Here is a 17,796-nt window from a genome sequence, read left to right on the forward strand (position 1 = left end):
TCTACGGAAAGTTCGCACGAAAATATTTAGAACATGCGTATGTATTTATGGAATAAATTTGATGATTTTTTGAAATACATAAATACAATTTTCCATTTAAAAAAAACTGGAAGCACTGGTGCTCATGTGCACCCCCTGACGTTGGAGGAACAACACAAGCTTTACTTTTTTAGTGGATTCGTGTCGCGTGGATTTCGTGCTAAGAGCATCTTCACTCGCTCCTTTAAAGGCCTCCCAAATGGGCTATGGGACGCCGATGCAAAAAATCGAGTCCACCCGCGGCCTCTAAATTAGTTGTTGCGTCGGCGTGCGTTACTATTCATCTAACTTCTCTAGTCCAAACCCAATCCGGAGGGAGGTTAGCGGGGGCATCGGTGGGCGCTCAAAAAGTGGGTGGGTCAGCCCTATCGGCGGGACATTGCCAATTTTCCCTCCAAAATCATTCTATTTCCCTCCATTTCTCCTCCACATCACAGCATCGCCGACCACTCCCGTCGTTTCCCGACCCTAGCCGAGACCCCGCCACGATGCCATTGCGCTGAGAAAGTATGTAGCTTCCTACGCGACGGCGGACGCGCCCCCGAAGAAGAAGGGAAAGCCCGAGAAGGAGCGCCCGAAGGGGATGACCAATACCGAGTGGGCCTTCGACCTCCAGCGCCGGCAAGTGGAGAATGCCAGTCGCCGGTAGAGGGAGCAGAAGGAGAGGGGGTGGAAGGATTTGACGACGGAGGTGGCCATGATGCGAGGAGAACGACGACATTGAATTCAAGTTTATCCACGTCGATCTTCGCCCGGATTGGGAGATGTGACAAGTGGACGGAGATGCGGACTGCTCTCGCCAAGGCCAACGCCACGTACGACCCCGCCGCGATGCCATCATCGCCCTCTGACGGTCGACCCGTTGGGAACAAGAAGGCCAAGGCATTGAGGGACGCGGTGCCGGCTATCGGGAAGCTGCACTCGTCCATCATGGCGTGCATGGATCACGCCGCCACGCATGCCGCCAAGCAGGCCGCACAGATGGAGGTGGTCAAAGGACATCAAGCTCGACCTGATCAAAGCCAGCGTAGCAGCGAACAAGAGGGAAGGAGGACATGCGATGCTAATGGCCGACATAAGTGGTATGGACGAGAACGTTAGGGCGTGGTGCACCGAACAATTCCACCGGCGACCCAACCCACCACCACTTCACCACCGGCGACCTTGACACCATCGGCGATAGAGACCCCAGTTGACCGTGGCATCACCGACGATCCCTACTCCACCATCGGCAACCCCGAAAGAGGTACCTTCTACCCCGGTGGATGATCGCGCCCTTTGATTTCCGCGGCTATGTAATGTCGACCTGCGTGCGCCTTTTTTCGGTTCGCTAGACGTTGATTTGCAGCGATTTGCGACGACGTGATCGGCGAGACAATGTGATCGGTTTGTAGGCACCAAAACTATATGATCAGCAATCTATTGTGGCATGTTTGAATTTGTTAAATTTATTTAGGGCCAGCATTTGGGTCTGTGGGCGGGAACCGGTGCCCCCCGATATGAGCCGGCGTCCACATAAGGTCATGCACTGGATCCATTACGTGTGTGTGGGAGTGTGTGGGGTGGGGGGGTGTTACAGATTATATACAAATACAGTAGTCAGCAATATTTGCAACTCAGCGAGTGTGGAAATCCGTTAAAAGGAAGGAACCCGTCGTCCGCTTCTTCTCCGTCATCGACTGACTGATTGCCGGCACCGACAGAGGCCGCCTCCTGGTCGACAAGCTCACCGTAAAAATCCCTCATGTCAGTCGGAGTTGTTGCTATATCTCTCCTACTTTAAAAGAGCGAGAGCGTCCCATCCAACCAATCTCAACCCTTCAATCGACCTATCCAATAGCTGAGATCTATTACATCTTTGATGGGAGCAGACCAGCAGACCACGTCTGCTCTGCTCCACAGAAAAAAAAAAGGACATCGATCATACACGAACAAATCACGTAACCGTTCCTCAGACCCCGCAGCACTTCTCGCCCAGCAGCAGTTCTCGCCGTCCACCACACCTTCCTCTCGCCGTTGTCGCCGTCCCGTCAGTCACGCCTTCCTCTCGCCGTTGCCGCCCAACAGCAATTCTCGCCGTCCAGCACGCTTTCCTCTCGCCGTTCTCGCGTTCCACCACGCAGTCATGTCGCCGTCGTCAACCTGCCGCCATATCGCCCTCACGCCGACGCCATGTGACAGGCTCCAGCAGGACGCACGCAGCTGCACTTCTTCCCAGCGGTTCCACCACTGTTTACCTGATCACTTTCTGGTAAACTGTGACCTGCAGCATTACTCAGAATCAAATTATTGAATCAGGGCTCTTACGTTGGCTGCAATTATCTGCATATCAGCGAAATCAATGACTGCAGTTTCATACACCTTCATACAATATTTGGTTTGAGTCAGATAATTGTTTGCATCTGTGGTCGAGTACATGTATATGCTGCGATTTCTGCATTGCTACCACATGAAGTAATAGAAGCCGCAAGAGGTTGAAATCAGTAAACTAAGCATGTACTGTAAATCATATGGTCATAGCTCTATTGAATTTTTAGGCAAACAACTGGACAATTGACCGGTGATTCTGAGTGTATAGCTTCAGGTAATTAAGCCTAGCATTTTCTCAAGATTTCAGACTATATTATTATCCCTACACTATCAAATGACTCTCTTTAAAATCAAAACCTAGGCTACAAGTGATAAAACGTGACCTGGATATAAGTGAAATTCGTGATTTTCTATGCCTTGCTTGTTGATCTCATGAAGATATATGTTATTGACTCTAACACTGGGGCATGAGTTCAGGGAAATGTATACAACAGTAAACTGAATGATAAAGCTTTACTATTAACAATTTTTTACTTTTGTTAATTAGAGATATCTCAATATAATGAATATTGCTTGAAACATTTGATCTCTGCATAAACATCTTACTTAAGTCAACCTTTACAAATTTCTGAATAAGGAATCCGTTTGGGTATGTATAAATGTGTTTGCGTGCAAATTTTAGCAAAAATACTTATCTACTTGGGGTATTTGTTGATTTTCTGACGATAGCAGTTTTGACAGTTTACTTTGTTTTCGTCACATTTTTTGATACCTCTTAATTTTACAAGGAACCTTATTTCGGTACATATATGGCATCTTTCACACGGACTCCATTCCAAGACATAACGAACAGCCAAAGTCAAGGTAGCTGACAGCACGCTCAATGTTCAGTAACATCGTCAGTTTCTGTCGTACTAAAGAGTCATGTGTATGCAGATTCTGAAGAGCTGAAAAGGCAGAGGGAGAGGGAGCGGTATGCAAAAAATAGAGATGACATTTTAAAACGCCGACGTGAACTACGGGAGCTTAAAAAACAGCCAACCGCCGATGTGAATGATGAAAACATACCATGCAAGACACAGGACAACAGAATATGTGGAGTCACCCAGATACATAACATTGCTTCTAAAGAAGGTCATGTGTTCTATGCTTCCAACATATATGTGCCATGTTATATGAAATACTGATTTTGTAGCTGCAAATACTTACAGGTATGGCGCCCCATGTTCAGGACTATGCATCTCAGGTGGGCGGTGACGATGAGTCCGATTGGTTGCATAGAAATGAAGCATACCAGCTGCAACCAAAACCAGGAGGAGAAATACATGTTAATGCCCAGTCCAATATTGAAGTGTTAGGTTCACTAAGCAAATTATCTGGTAATATAATGATGTGCATCATGTTTTATTTTAATGCAACAAATATAAATGCTCTACAATCTCAGTTCACAAAGTTGTTTGCTGTTCAGGTATTAATATTGTAGGATGCAATCTCATCATTATTATGTGACATACTAAAGTGTGATATCTATGCAGATTATAAAGAGCTCAAAAGGCATAGGGAGAGGGAGCGGTATGCAAATAATAAATATGAGATTTTAAAGCGCCGACGTGAATTACAGGAACTTAAAAAACAGCCAATCGCCGCTGAGAATGAGGAAAACCTACCATGCTGTACACAGGCCACTGAATATCTCGGAGTCACCCAGGATACGAACATTGCTCTTGAAGAAGGTCATGTGTTCTATACTTCCAACATATACGTGCCATGTTATTTGAAAAAGGCTGATTTTGTAGCTACAAATACTTATAGGTATGCCGCCATATGTGCAGCACTATGCATCTCAAGTGGTCGGTGACAATAAGTCCGATTGGTTGCACAGAAATGAAGCATGGCGTATGCAAGAAAAATCAGGAGGAAATAGACCTATTCTTGTCGCCCAGTCCAATATTGCAGGGGCAGGTTCACTCAGCCAATTATCAGGTAATATATTCTTGGGCCTCTTGTTTAATTTATTTAAGCAAGTATATATGCTCTACATCACACTTGTGTGAGTGTGATCTTTGTGACGGTGTGTTTATGGAAATTCTCTGACAATGATGTTTTATTACTGGTCCTGTGACAGACCTAACAAACAATCATGTATGCCCAAGCCAAGGCCGCCCAAAACGCACTAACATGGCATGGTATGCTCGAATGTCTGAAGAAAATAAAGCTGAGTATCTACAGAGACAGCGTATAGCCCACCAACAAAAGATAGATGCGGCAAGGAGTGGACTCGACGGGTCTCAACCACCAGCTACTTATATACCGAGTTCACCGCATACCCCAATGAGCAACGTGACTCAAACGCCATGCTGCGAGTCAGCTATGGGGCATGTGTCCACATCTGCAAATTTTCATGGGCAAGAGAGTTTTGTAGCAAAAAGTGCAGATCCTGATAAGAGACGGCATCAACGCAGGGAAAAATACTCGCTCATGATGGATGAACAGAGGGAAGAATATTTGCGCAATAACCGCAAGTATAAGCATTGCAGAAGGGAAAGCGGGACCTTTGTTTGACCACAACGATACTATACATGTCAAAAATAGCTCCGCATCTAGCCCACGAACCAATGCTGCCATGCACGCACAATCATACGAGCAGGTATTGTTGATGTACTAATGTTCATGTCCATACCAGTTAGTTCTCTCCATGTATTATTGTACAACGGAATTAATATTCAGAACATTTTCTGCATATCATTCATTTATTGTGTTTGTAAACTGCTATTTATCAATTGTTATGCTATTTAATACAGATCCAGGTGAGACAAACATTACCGATGAATCTGATCCTCCGGGGATTTTTGAACCAGTTGAACAAGATGCTAGGTTCGAAGGTAAAATAGCATGGCGATTGTGCACATTTTTATAAGGCCTCATTTATACATTAAGCCAATTTAACTTGTTTTGCACACAGAAAACACGGAAACCATGCAAGAGGAAGAAACAGTGCTTGATGATGATGAAGAGTGCAGGATTTTTACTGGTCTAGGTAACTCATAACAATAATTATTTTTTTATAACTATTAAATTCTGGTCAGAATAAGTGCCGCATCAACTAAATTACTATTTGTTCTGCTTGTGCAGGTGATGTATTTGATTCGTACCGATTGACAACTGATGTGCCTCGAGTGAACAGAATGATGATCCTTATGACTTCGTGTACCACAATACGCCAAAGAAAAGCATCATGTTTTGAAAACGATGCCAGATGCATCCATTGTGGAGCAATGAAGCTACAATATGAGGGCCACTGCTTTACATTGCAGAAAAGGAAAAGTCAAGATAGCTACCCCTGAAGTTCCTCAAGAGTTGCGCCGTTTGTTTACAAGTCAGGTTGATGCTGATGCAAAATATTTCAGAAAGCATATTCGGTATTTCAACACCCACTTCTCCTTCACAAGCCTTGGAGTGACCCTCGACAAGACCGTCAGCAGTGCGGCGAGAACCGGTGTGTATACATTTCATGCACAAGGGGCACTATATTATAAAATGGATGATCTGGTGCCAGGTGATAAAGGACCTAGACATCTCCAGCTCTACTTCTATGATACAGATGAAACCTTGGAACATAGAGTGAAGCGGTCTCCAGATCTTGATATCAATATCATACGGGCCATTCTGGAGATACTAAAGGACAACCCCTATGTGAAGACCTTTAAAAGCTGTGGATATGTTCCGAACCTGGAAGAATATAGAATATCCCTTAACACGGACATAAGACTGGACCAGAGAAGGTACAATGTCCCCATGACTTCACGGTGGCCGCGATGTGGGTTGAAGGTAGTGACCCGCAAAACACTTTTGATAGGCAGGTTGTCGTGCATGGCAAAGGGGACCGTCCTATATTTATTAGAGCTTACTATGGTTGCTATGATCCTTTGGCATATCCATTATTCTGATCTACGTACATAGCTAACTCAATAACCTAGGTACAGAGTTGTAGACCACATGGAAACCTTACACATGCCGTGATAATTTGGAGCATACATCACTACAAGAAAAGTTCTGATAGACAACGTCTCAAAATCGTCCTCTAAGGGGTATTTTTCGTCGCCTATGGGCCTAACCCGACGATATGGGTTCTGTTGTGGAAACTGCGTCAGGCAAAGTCCTACGATGATTTTTTCGGTCCATCGCGCTTGGGCGCCCTTCCGCCACGGAAAATCGGACCGTTGCCCAAGTGTTTCCGGGAGCCCGTTGACTGCTGACGTCATGCAAACTGACACGTGGCAGACGCCGTTAGCGCGATTAACGGCGTTAACCTACGAAACCCCGTGGTAGATGGTAGGCCCACACGAGGCTGCCACGTCTTAAGCGGGCCGGCCCATTAAGTTCTGGGCCGGCCAGTGACTTAGTTTGATCGGTCAACTATATAGCTGGGCTGGTCCATTAGTTACGTGGGCCGGGCCTAACCTCTAAAGTTGACTGGTCAAAACTTTAATGGGCCGGCCCACTAAGCATGTGGGCCGGGCCGAATGCACTCGTTTGACCGGTCAACAGGCAAAAGGGCTGGCCCACAAGACATGAGGGACCCACTTTCCTGTTATCGGGCCGGCCCATTTAACAAGTGGGGTCCGCCTTAAAGCAAGTGGGCCGGCCCAATTAGCATGTGGGTCCCACTTTCCTGCTATCGGGCCGGCCCATTTAGTACGTGGGGTCCACACTAGATCAACTGGGCTGGCCCAACAAGCCAGTGGGCCGGGCCAAAAGCACAGGTGGGTCCCACTTTCCTGTTAAAGGGCCAGCCCATTTAGTATGTGGGGTCCACCATATAGCAAGTGGGCCGGCCCAACAAGATAGTGGGCCGGGCCAAAACACAGGTGGGTCCCACTTAACAGTTAAAGGGCTGGCCCATTTAGTATGTGGGGTCCACCATATAGCAATTGGGCCGGCCCAACAAGATAGTGGGCCGGGCCAAAAACACAGGTGGGTCCCACTTTCCTGCTAAAGGGCCGGCCCATTTAGTATGTGGGGTCCACCATATAGCAAGTGGGCCGGCCCAACACGCTAGTGGGCCGGGCCAAAAACACAGGTGGGTCCCACTTTCCTGTTAAAGGGCCGGCCCATTTAGTATGTGGGGTCCACCATATAGCAAGTGGGCCGGCCCAACTGTTGGAGATATGCCCAAGAGGCAATAATAAAGTGGTTATTATAATATCTTTATGTTTATGATAAATGTTTATATACCATGCTATAATTGTATTAACCGAAACATTGATACATGTGTGTTATGTAAACAACAAGGAGTCCCTAGTAAGCCTCTTTTATAACTAGCTTGTTGATTAATAGATGATCATGGTTTCGTGATCATGAACATTGGATGTTATTAATAACAAGGTTGTGTCATTAATTGAATGATATAATGGACACACACCAAAATGAGCGTAGCATAAGATCAAGTCATTAAGTTCATTTGCTATAAGCTTTCAATACATAGTTGTCTTAATCCTTCGACCATGAGATCATGTAAATCACTTACACCGAAAGGGTACTTTGATTACATCAAACGCCATTGCGTAAATGGGTGGCAACAAAGGTGGGATTAAGTATCTGGAAAGTGTAAGTTGAGGCATATGGATCAACATTGGGATTTGTCCATCCCGATGACGGATAGATATACTCTGGGCCCTCTCGGTGGAATGTCATCTGATTAGCTTGCAAGCATATGAATAGTTCATAAGAGATCACATACCACGGTACGAGTAAAGAGTACTTGTCGGTAACGAGGTTGAACAAGGTATGGAGATACCGATGATCAAACTTCGGACAAGTAAAATATCGCGAGACAAAGGGAATTGACATCGTATGTAAATGGTTCAATCGATCACTAAGTCATCGTTGAATATGTGGGAGCCATTATGGATCTCCAGATCCCGCTATTGGTTATTGCTCGGAGAGGAGTCTCGACCATGTCTGCATAGTTCGCGAACCGTAGGGTGACGCGCTTAAGGTTCGATGTCGCATAAGTAGATTTGAATATGGTATGGAGACGAAGTTTGTTCGGAGTCTCGGATGTGATCCAGGATGTCACGAGGAGGTCCGGAATAGTCCGGAGAATAAGATTCATATAAGGGAAGTTGATTTCTGGGTTTTCGGAAATGTTCGGGATTATTCCGGTGTTGGTGGAAGGTTCTAGAAGGTTCCGGAAGGGTCCACCATGGGGCCCACGACCTAGGAGGCCCACCGTGGGCCGAGGGGATGCTTCCTGGCCTAATGGGCCAGGGGCACTTGGCCCCAAGGCCCAGGCCGGCCAACCCCCTAGGGTTTCCTAGGGGGGATCAACTTGGGGGGGGGGGGGGGGAAAGCCCCTCTCCCCCCTTTGGCCGCCGCCCCCCTAACCCTAGATGGGAAGGGGGGCCACCTTGGCCGGCCAGCCCCCTATATAAAGAGGGGAGGGGGTGGCCGGCCACACCAACCCCATCATTGCCTCCTCCTCTGGCCGCCTCTTCCTCCACCATACGCTGTCCGGGCTTAGGCGAAGCCCTGCAGTTTTCTTCCTCCACCACCACCACCACGCCGTCGTGCTGCTGGACGTTGGAGGAGATCTACCACACCTCCGCTGCCCGCTGGAACGGGAGAGGAAGGAGCTTCATCGACACCGTACGCGCGGCCAGGAGTACGGAAGTCTCGCTGGATTGCAGACCGGGACGATCGTCTACATCAACAACGAGATTAATCTCGTAGGCTTTGGAATCTTCGAGGGTTAGTCTCATCTTCATCTCGTTGCTTAGATCTTGTAGATTAGATCTTGGGTGTTCCATAGATTAGATCTTGGATTTATTCGTTTTGCGGTAGGAAAATTTTTGTTTTCTATGCTACGAACCCCATCAGTGGTATCAGAGCCATGTCTATGCATAGATCTGTTGCACGAGTAGAACACAATGGTTTTGTGGGCGGTGATGCTCTTGTTGCTTTAGTTTTGTGTACTTTGCTTCTTGCAGCATGGTGGGATGAAGCGGCCCGGGCTAACTTTACATGACCGCGTCTCATGAGACTTGCTCCACGCTTGACATGCAACTTGTATTGCATAAGTGGCTTTGCGGGTGTCTGTCTCTCCCACCATAGTGAAGATTGTAATTTGCACTTCTATTCTCAACACTAGTATCACCGTTGTGGTTCATGTTCGTAGGTAGATTGGATCTTACTCGAAAACCCTAAACCACGTAAAATATGCAAACCAAAATTAGAGGCGTCTAACTTGTTTTTGCAGGGTTTGGTGATGTGATATGGCCATGATGTGATGATGATTATATTTGATGTATGAGATGTTCATTATTGTATTATGGCAACCGGCAGGAGCCTAATGGTTGTCTTTAATTTTTGTTAAAGACCTGCGTGTCTATTCATCATGTAATAGCTTTATTTCAAGTAGTTATTATAGTAGCTATAAGTGATGGACAACCATGAAGCGGCGCCACTGACCTTGACGCCATGCTGGTGATGATGGAGATCATGTCCGTGCTTTGGAGATGGAGATCAAAAGCACAAAGAAGAAAGGCCATATCATATCACACATTATGAATTGCATGTGATGTTAATCCTTTTATGCATCTTATTTTGCTTAGATCGCGACGGTAGCATTATAAGATGATCCCTCTCACTAAATATCAAGATAATAAAGTGTTCATCCTTAGTATGCACCGTTGCTAAGACTTGTCGTTTCGAAGCATCTCGTGATGATCGGGTGTGATAGACTCTACATGTGCATACAACGGGTGCAAGCCAGATTTGCACACGCGGATACCAAGGTTGCCTTGACGAGCCTAGCATGTACAGACATGGTCTCGGAACACGGGATACCGAAAGGTAGAGCATGAGTCATATGAATGATATGATGAACACTTTGAGTGTTCGCCTTTGAAGCTACATCTTTTCTCGTGAAGATCGGACTTGGTGTAGTGGATTTGGTTCGTGTAATCACTAAGACAATGCGAGGGATGTTGTTTTAAGTGGGAGTTCACCTAGTTAATTTCAGAATTAAAATTGAACTCAATTTATCATAAACTTAGTCTAAACTCTTTGCAAATATGTTGTAGATCATGGCGCCCCCCTCCATCAATTTTAACCAGTTCCTAGAGAAAGAAAAGCTTAAGGGCAATGGTAGCAACTTCACTGACTGGTTCCGTCATGTGAGGATTTTCCTCCTTTGGTGGAAACCTGCAATTTGTGCTCGAAGCACCGCTAGGTCCCCCACCACCTCCTGCAGTGTCCGAGGACATGAAGAATGTTTATGAGACTCGGGCAACTCGGTACTCCGAAGTTCAGTGTGCCATCTTGTGCAGCTTAGAGGCAGAGCTCCAAAAACGTTTTGAGCACCACGACCCCTGTGAGATGATGCGTGAGCTCAAACTTATCTTTGAGACTCATGCGGCCGTGGAGAGCTATGAGGCCTCGAAGCAGTTCTTTACCTGCATGATGGAAGAAGGCAGCTCCGTTAGTGAGCACATGCTCGTCATGTCCGGGCATGCGAAGAAGCTCAATGACTTGGGGATGATGATCCCTAACCAGCTGGGTATTCATCGTGTCCTTCAATCACTGCCAACAAGTTACAAGAACTTCGTGATGAACTACAACATGCAGAACATGGATAAGGATTTACCTGAAATCTTTTCCATGCTGAAATCTGCTGAAGTAGAGATTAAGAAGGAGAACCAAGTGTTGATGGTCAACAAGACCACCAGTTTCAAAAAGCAGGGCAAGCCTAACAAGGGTAACTTCAAGAAGGGCGGCAAGAAAGTTGCACCGCATCCTGAGAAGCCTAAGGCTGGTCCTAAACCTGAGACTGTGTGCTATTACTGCCAGGGGAAGGGGCACTGGAAGCGCAATTGCTCCAAATACTTGGCCGATCTGAAGAGCGGCCACGTCAAAAAGAAAGGTATATTTGATATACATGTTATTGATGTCTATCTTACTGGTTCTCGTAGTAGTGCCTGGGTATTTGATACTGGTTCGGTTGCTCACATTTGTAACTCGAAACAGAAGCGTGGGAATAGACGAAGCCTGGCAAGAGACGAGGTGACGATGCGCGTTGGAAATGGATCCAAAGTCGATGTGATCGCTGTCGGCACGCTCCCTCTACATCTACCTTCGGGATTAGTTTTAAACCTTAATAATTGTTATTTGGTACCTGCGTTGAGCATGAACATTATATCTGGATCTTGTTTAATGCAAGACGGTTATTCGTTTAAGTCTGAGAATAATGGTTGTTCGATTTATATGAGTAATGTCTTTTATGGCCATGCACCTGAGATGAATGGTTTATTCTTGTTAAATCTCGATAGTAGTGATACACATGTTCATAACATTAATGCTAAGCGAATGAAATTGAATGATAATTCTACTTACTAGATGACCCGTTGCGCTATCGCGCAATGACGGAGGCTAACCATAGGGTTTCGCTTATTTTAGTACCGAAGGTTGGAGCAGAGCTCTTCCATCGAGTACAATAGTATCCGACGTGCGTGTTATCGCATTACTCGACGACCCTTGTACTTTCATGTGGGTAATGCTCTCGATATCTCTTCCACTTTCCTTTGCGTAATCCACTTGCTATCACAGGAATATTATGGTTAAGTGGTTGCGATTTCTTATTTCATCACTTGCACATTTGTCTTTCATCGCAATGTTTAAGTGTACATATGCACGGCATTTTAATAACTTTCAAATAATACCCGTTGCGCTATCGCGCAAATGGCGGAGACTAACCATAGGGTTTGGCTTATTTTAGTACCGAGGGTTGGAGCAGAGCTCTTGCATCGAGTACAATAGTATCCGACGGGGCGTGTTACCGCGTTGCTCATCGTAACCGTTTGTTTATTTCAATACTGGAGGCTCGGGAGCGTGTAGCTCTTTCGATGGCCATCCCATGGTGAGCTATAGTAGTATTCAGCGTGTTTCGTTGGAGGAAACGCCCTCGACGGCCCTTGTACTCTCATTTGGGTAATGCTCTCGATGTCTCTTCCACTTTCCTTTGGGCAATGCAGTTGCCATCACCGGAAAGTGGCTGCGATTTCTTATTTCGTTACTTGCACATTTGTCTCTCATCGCAATGTTTAAGTGTACCTATGCACGGCGTTTTAATAAGTTTGAAATAATTTCTAGGAATAGACACTGCTTTAATAAGTTGCCCAACTAATAAGTTGCCCACGTACTCTCGGAAAAAAATTCGCTTACGCGCACGCAGTTTGGTGTCACTATTCGCTCCCTCTAGATAGATAACGGTTCCGAGTTCCTCAACAAGACTGTTGATAATCTCCTCACCACCCACGGCACCGCCCTGCGGCTATTATGCTCATGCACTTCCCAGTGAACAGTAAAGCCGAGCGTGCCATTCGTACCATTAATGATACTATGCGCACCCTTATGTTCCAGGCTCACATTCCAGCTCCTCTCTAGGCCGACGCTCTGGCTACTGCCACATACCTGCTTAATCGTTGTCTTAGTACAACCATAAAGTCCCATGTTCCGTACACATGCCTCCACGGTCGTCCTCCCTCATACATTGATCTTCGTGTCTTCGGTTGTCTTTGTTATCCTAAAATCGCGTCCACTGCTCCACATAAGCTTAGTGCTCGTTCCATGGCATGTGTCTTTCTTGGGTATCCCTCTAACCATCGGAGTTACCGCTGCTTTAACCCTGTCACTGGAAGAATACTCGTCTCGCGACATGTTGTCTTCGATGAGAAGGTTTTTCCTGTTCAGCATGCAACTTCGTCATCCGCGCTTGCGCCTCCTGCGCCGCGCGGACTCGACGACCTCTTCGGCACGCCGCCCGTGCCGCCAACGCGACTCTTGCACCGGTCCCGCGCACCCTAGCGCCGGCCCCAAGTGCGCCCGCCCCGGCCTCGGCGTCCCGCCTCGACACCGCCTCGCCCAGCCGGGTCCTTCGCCGCGGCAGAATTAGGCGTTTCCTCTGCCGCGGCAGGCTGCCACGGCAGGAATTCCGGCAGTTTGTCTGCCGCGGCAGGCAGCCACAACAGGAACTCCTGCCGCACCTCGCGCTCGGCCCGCCGCCGCATGCCCTGCCCCTGCCACAGCTGCTGCTGCCGCCGCCCCGACGGCCTCCTTGAGTGGGGCCTCCGACCTTCGGCCTACGCTCGTCTCCTCCCAATCTTGTCGCGAGGGGGAGGATGCCGGCGCTCTATGGTGCAATTTCAGGAAATCATAGCCGCAAAATAGCACATAACCATAAGTTTTAATCGGCTAATGTTAGGTCTTTGAGACCCCTTCGACCTGGTGCTCCCCGGCACAAATGGCAAAAGGCAATATTCAAGCCATGTGTAATAATATAATATATCCGATGCACGGGGAGGCTTCTTTTATGGTGTCGGTCACAGAACCTAATTATGGGCAAGTTTAACCGAATAAAAGCCATGATCAGGTTACAAAATCATAAACCAAACACCTTGTTAGCATCCAGATGCGTGGTGGCCATCTACATTAACACATTACCGCAAGTTGGATATAAAACCATTGAACACTAAATGATACATAGCCCAAACACAACTTCAAGAATGAAACAAATTACATAATGATTATAGTCAATTTCCCGCTTTTTTACAAAAAATTTGTACAGAAGAACTATAATTCCATTAACCACAGGCCCAGTAGCTGGCCACCCTAACTGATACAGAGTCAGCAATACTGCGAAGTTGCTTTGGCTCCCATAGGTATTTGCATATAAACTGCGCAGCCAGTGGGGCAAAATGAACCCCTTGAAAATAATCCACGGCAGAAAGACTTCGCATCACTCCAAGCTCAGCTCCTAAGTGGGTGTATCAGGAACCGGGAATCAAAAGTTTCAATTTCAACATGGAGCATTTCCCAGCTCACCAGTCTTCATGCCGTGGAGATGGGTTTCTGTTCTCTTTGCAGTGCCCTGCTTGAGATTTGATGAGAAAAACCATACATGAATCTGAAAAATGTTTTGAAACTGGAATTAAGAAAGGTGCACGGGACTGCATGATAATTCACTGCCTATATTCTCGAAAAGATAATTCATTGCCTGAGCTTGATGCATGTTTCATACCGTAGTGGCTGTTAAATTATTATGAGAGTGATTGTAGAGGTGTATATACTCTTTTCTTCTAAAATGCATTGCCGAGCAAGAGATTTCTTGACAAAGAAAAGCAGAGACTTGACTCACAAGTTATCATGATAATGCAACTACTTGGAAGGCAATGTAAACCTTCTTGGTTAGATAGCCATAATACTGGAAAATAGTACATATATGCTAAATAGTAAAAAACTCGCAGAACGCAAAATAATAAATCACCATGACCTCTCGTCGCCATACAAGTGTAGAAACTAAGTTACTTGGCACATCCTAAACGTGTTCCCTTGAATAGGCCTATAGAAAATGGTGCAATTTCAGGAAATCATAGCCGCAAAATGTGGCCTCTATAGAAAATTGTGAAATATTTATTGGCCGGAATGTGGAGTTTCAAATATGTTTTATTTCTTCACTAAAATGAAGCAACCTACATGCTTATACAGGGTTTGCTGGTAGAATACGTGGGTTCAGGACCGAGACCTTGCAGTGAAGTAATGAATCAAATACATACGAAACTATATTCCCCTTCTATATTCCATATTCCACAGTTGTTTGGTTTTCTGAAAAAGAGGTTGCCTTCCCATTTCCATTTTCAGAAACTAAATTAGTAGTTGATAATCTACCCCTAAGAAAAATTAAAGTAAAAATTGGGACACCTAGCGAATTGAAAAATGAAAGTACTCCCTCCGATTCATATTAATTGTCGCCAATATGAATGTATCTAGACACATTTTAGTTCTAGATACATCCGTATTAGGGACAAATATTATGAATCGGAGGGATTAGTTTTTTATCAGTATTGTTAAGTCAAAGAAGCTGCAATATATGTAACCTTCTTCTGTACCTCTCCTCAAACTTAAAACTAAAGCATGAAACATACAATATATACTCCCCTAGAACTTACGATTCTGGAATCATCATGCGAGATAGAATCACTCTAACCACCGAGGCGAGGATCAGCCCCATGCGTAATTTCTGCATGAGAAAAAATGGTTAAACTCACACTTTCTTAATATTAGTATTAGATGGCTACCCCATTTCTCATAAATCACAATTACCCCCAAGCCAAACAATAATAAGAACACACAAATGCAGGAACAGAATATATCCCCTGTGTTGCTTCTTCCCATGGTGCTAAACCACACACACATGACACACCAGCCCTCCCCATCCCATCACATACCCAACAAGATTAATTGATACCCTAGTTTTATTCATCAATTAGAGTGGGAAGTAAAAAAAAGTTTAAGCAGCAACAGTGAGGGTAACAAATCATACCCGATCGAGTGCCATGAAGACAATAATGTGGTACATGGTCTTGGCCACCTCCACAAGCACTACAAGTACAGGACCGCCACTTCAGTTTGAAGGCAATTACAAAATCGGCATACACTACTACCTCAGAGCTGCCTAGCTGTTGCAACAATCCATAAGTAGATGTTCTCAGATAGGTTGCAACTTATAGAAACGACCAGTCCAAAGATATACTCTTTCCTATTTGTAGTTAGGATTAAAACAAAGATTGCAGATAATTCTGATGGTATTTAAGGTGGATCTGAACTGGATAAATTTTGACATAGGGAGGAATACAGTAGTAGTTGGTCCTCAGAAACAACGAAGTTCAGCTTCCCATGTGCTACAAAGAGCCTAATCCACGGAAACTTTAGTTCATGTCATATATTGCATAGAAAATCATTGACATAAAAGGCAGAACATTAAATGCAACTAAATAATAAGATTAATGATCAAGTCACTCACCAATAGCTGTTTTCCATCCTTAAAAGCTGATTCTGTAGCTTCTTTAGCCCGAATTCCTGAAATCACGACATGCATACCCATTAGTCCTTACATCGCACACGCAATTATTTCAGAATAAACAAGACCAAAGATACAAGCTACAATGAGTACAAATGATGCCCACATATTACATAATTTTCTTTCTTAATAAAGATTCAATTTTAACTAAGAAAGAGGATGTAGAATTACTTGTTTGGATAGCCTTATCGCTACGTTAAACAATAATTAACATTGAGGTGGCTAAGAGGCGCTAAAAGAATTCATCTTGTATGCATTGGATAAAGAGGAATCAGTAACTTGGAAGCATTTGAGAGGAAGTGCTTGCTAAGAACCTTGATAGACGGTCAAGAAGTGTAGGCAACACCTGCAACACATGAAGCAAAAGTTAGGACATCATGCCTGATTCAAATGACAGATCATGTTCACCAGTAAATCCGTGAATGCATGACTACAGGATATATAGTTGTTTGGTACTTATTACTACCGTACCATGTAGTAAAAAAAATTAGGACATCAGGCCTGAGTGACTGAGTCAAAAAAGACTTTTTTTCAAGAACCGGAAACAAATGTTGCCTATTTTCCATTAAGATTAAACAAATTCCACCAGTAAATCCGTGAGTGCATGATTACTGAATTTATAGTTGTTTGCTGCTTACAAACCATACTATGTAGTACAAAAACTTAGGACATAAGACCTCGGTGGCTGAGTCAAAAGACAAATTAAGTCCACCAGTAATTCCATCAGTGCATGCTACTGAATTTATAGATGTTTTCTACTTACTACAGTACAATGTAGTACACTTCAAATATTTCCAAAACCCATGTCTTCAAAGGGTACTATTATATATATAAACTAATTGTGGCAAGTAGAACTGTAGAACACACTTTCTTCTATCTCTGAAAAGGTTAAAAAAAACCACAACCACCAAGTAGCAATGCAATCTTGTAGATTATAGCTGAGTGCACGTGCGTTGCTACGGCCATGTTAAATGTAAATATGATACAAGTGAAAAATCGCGCGTAAAAAATGTGTATATCTAAATATCCGTTCATTGTAATGAAATAATAATGCAACTTGCATTTTTTTAAGGTGTCCCTACTTTCATGAGCAAATTCATCTTTCTAGTTCCCTCTAGAAAAATTCATCTTTCTAGTTACAACGACTTTTCAGAGCTTGCCTTCCACAATTCCATCATCCTTCAATTTTTTGTTGCCCTGGTGTGATGTATGTCTTTTACGACACCACCTTCAACAATTGTAGGCAACAAAAAAGATCTCAAGTTTCATCACTTCTCTACCACGATCGATTGTTGCGATGCATATATAGGTTTTGGCGATTTCAAGTGTCATATGCTGGTGGTGGTGTTGGTCCCAAATTCTCTCTATAACTTCATACTACAATTTTGAATGATAAACTTGAAAACCCCAGGTTGTAGTATCGCGTAAACATTTTTTACGGAGTCAACGAAATCTCTTCTGCTATACTTCGTGTGTAGGAAAAATATATAAGATACAATCTGCGGTGCGTTGATACGTAGTGGAACTCGATA

General features: G+C 44.7%; 2 long non-coding RNA genes across 3 annotated transcripts; both read right to left on the minus strand.

Moving 5' to 3' along the window:
• Nucleotides 1-1,854: 1,854 nt before the first annotated feature.
• Nucleotides 1,855-3,656, minus strand: LOC139837711 (uncharacterized). Its single transcript, XR_011754343.1, has 2 exons — nucleotides 3,559-3,656; nucleotides 1,855-2,302 (listed from the first exon to the last, which is right to left on the minus strand). It is a non-coding gene; the product is annotated as an uncharacterized lncRNA (long non-coding RNA).
• Nucleotides 3,657-15,357: 11,701 nt separating this feature from the next.
• Nucleotides 15,358-16,256, minus strand: LOC139837712 (uncharacterized). 2 transcript variants are annotated; one of them, XR_011754345.1, is made up of 3 exons: nucleotides 16,208-16,256; nucleotides 15,728-15,786; nucleotides 15,358-15,424 (listed from the first exon to the last, which is right to left on the minus strand). It is a non-coding gene; the product is annotated as an uncharacterized lncRNA (long non-coding RNA). The 2 variants fall into 2 exon arrangements; XR_011754344.1 differs by having other exon boundaries at nucleotides 15,728-15,859; nucleotides 16,208-16,255.
• Nucleotides 16,257-17,796: the final 1,540 nt, after the last annotated feature.

The sequence above is a fragment of the Lolium perenne genome, chromosome 3, assembly GCF_019359855.2.
Source record: "Lolium perenne isolate Kyuss_39 chromosome 3, Kyuss_2.0, whole genome shotgun sequence".
Classification (NCBI taxonomy): Eukaryota; Viridiplantae; Streptophyta; class Magnoliopsida; order Poales; family Poaceae; genus Lolium; species Lolium perenne.